This window comes from Otolemur garnettii, unplaced genomic scaffold (genome assembly GCF_000181295.1).
Source record: "Otolemur garnettii isolate 467f Iridium unplaced genomic scaffold, OtoGar3 scaffold00058, whole genome shotgun sequence".
Taxonomy (NCBI): Eukaryota; Metazoa; Chordata; class Mammalia; order Primates; family Galagidae; genus Otolemur; species Otolemur garnettii.
Window position 1 is genome coordinate 10,191,368 of NW_003852453.1, and position 1,888 is coordinate 10,193,255.

The window sequence follows — 1,888 nt, forward strand, 5'->3', positions numbered from 1 at the left end:
AGCTAGTTGTCATGGCAGACACCTATAGTCCCAGCTGCTCATGAGGCTGAGGCAAGAGGATCTCTTGAGCCCAAGAGTTTTGAGGTTATTGTAAGCTATGATGATGCCATGGCACTCTTCCCAGGGTGACAGAATAAGATTCTGACTCAAAAGAAAAAAAACTCAACAAATACTGATGGATGTGGTGGTGGTGGTGTTAATAGAGAGGGAACTGGGCAGAGGTTGAGAGGTTGGCGGGTGCGGTGATAAAAGGCATAATGACAGCAACAATAGTGACGTCATCAGATCATCTCTCCATCTGGAAATGGGAGGGAAACATCCCCTCCTTACATCCCCCATGAATAAGAGCAAAGGCCCTTGGGCCCAGGAAATAACCCTGCATGGGCTGAGGAGCTTGGTTCTGAAGGAATCTGGAATGTATTTAGAGGATAAAGTCAACAGGGGTTGGTGTTGGGGGTGGGGGGTGGGGTGCAGTCCAGGGCCCTATTTAGGCTCCAGCCTGGTAACTGGAGGGGTGAGGGTTTCAGAAACTGCATAGAGATCACCAGAGGTGCCCTGATGGGAAAGACAAATGATCACCTTGGGCAGGGAAGGGTGGGGAAGAAGGGGCCAGCAGTGCAGTGGAGCTCCCACATTGCAGGGGAGCACCCACACCTGCCCACTAGTAGCTCCTACTAGTGGTGCTATGTGGGAAGGGCCAGCAAAGTCATCTGTTCTTCCAATTTCCTGCTTCCGAGAGAAGCCAAGAATCTAGATTTTTAAGGAAAGTTCTGATTTAGATATGTATTTTGTTGTAAGCATATGCTTGTAAATAAAAGTAACAGTCACAATTTCAAAACTCAAAAGCCTGTAACAACATACATAGCAGCAAGACTCACTCCCAGCCCCTCTCGCTGGCAACCATTCTGTGTTTCTAATGCATCTTTCCATTGTTTACTAATGCAAATACAAACATATGTTCTTTCTCCAACGTCTTATTATAAACATTTTCAAACAGAAAAAAATGGAAATAACATTACTACGAGCACCCTTTACTTTCCACCTGTTTAATTGATTTGTGCCATATTTGTGCCTTTCTCTCTCTCTCTCTCTCTCTCTCTCTCTCACACACACACACCCAGTGCATTCATACGCACTTTCACAAGCAACTCCCAATGACACAGACAGTCTCCTACATAACACAATGCCATTATCAAACCGAGGAAAGTTAATAATTTTATAATACTTAATAGCCAAACCATACTAAAATTTTCCCAGATACTTTAAAGATGCCTTTTATTGCTTTAAAAAAATTGTTTAGAATCAAGATTTATTACAGGATTGTACGTTGCAATTGTCTTTAGTCTTAGTTTAATGCAGTCTGTCCATTTTCCATCCTTGCACAATATTGACTTTGGGGGGGGGGTTGTTTTGTTTTTTAAGTCTCAAAAAACTTTCGGTAGAGTGCCATGGTGTCATAGCTCACAGCTACCTCAAACTCCTGGACTCCAGAGAGCCTTCTTGCTTTAGTTTCCTGAGTAGCTGGGACTGTAGGTGCCTGCCACAACATCCAGCTAGTTTTTTCTATTTTTAATAGAGACAGGATCTCGTTCTTGCCCAAGCTGGTCTTAAACTTGAGATCAAGCAATCCACCCACCTCAGCCTCCCAGAGTGCTAGGAGGTTAGGGGTGAACCACCCTGCTCAGTCTGACTTTTTTTTTTTTTTTTTTTGAGCTAGCCTCTCACTCCGTCACCCAGGAATCCTCATAGCTTGCTGCAACTTCAAACTCCTGGGCTTAAGCGATCCTACTGCCTCAGCCTCCTGAGTAGCTGAGATGACAATGCCTCCATGACACCTGATTAATTTTTCCATTTGTGGGGGGTGGGTGAGCAGGGTCTCATTCTTGCT

General features: G+C 44.5%; 1 protein-coding gene across 1 annotated transcript in view; it reads left to right on the forward strand.

Moving 5' to 3' along the window:
• TEPP (testis, prostate and placenta expressed) overlaps positions 1–1,888 on the forward strand; it is a 9,364-nt gene that overhangs the window by 1,886 nt on the left and 5,590 nt on the right. The gene's annotated exons all lie outside the window — the stretch shown is intronic.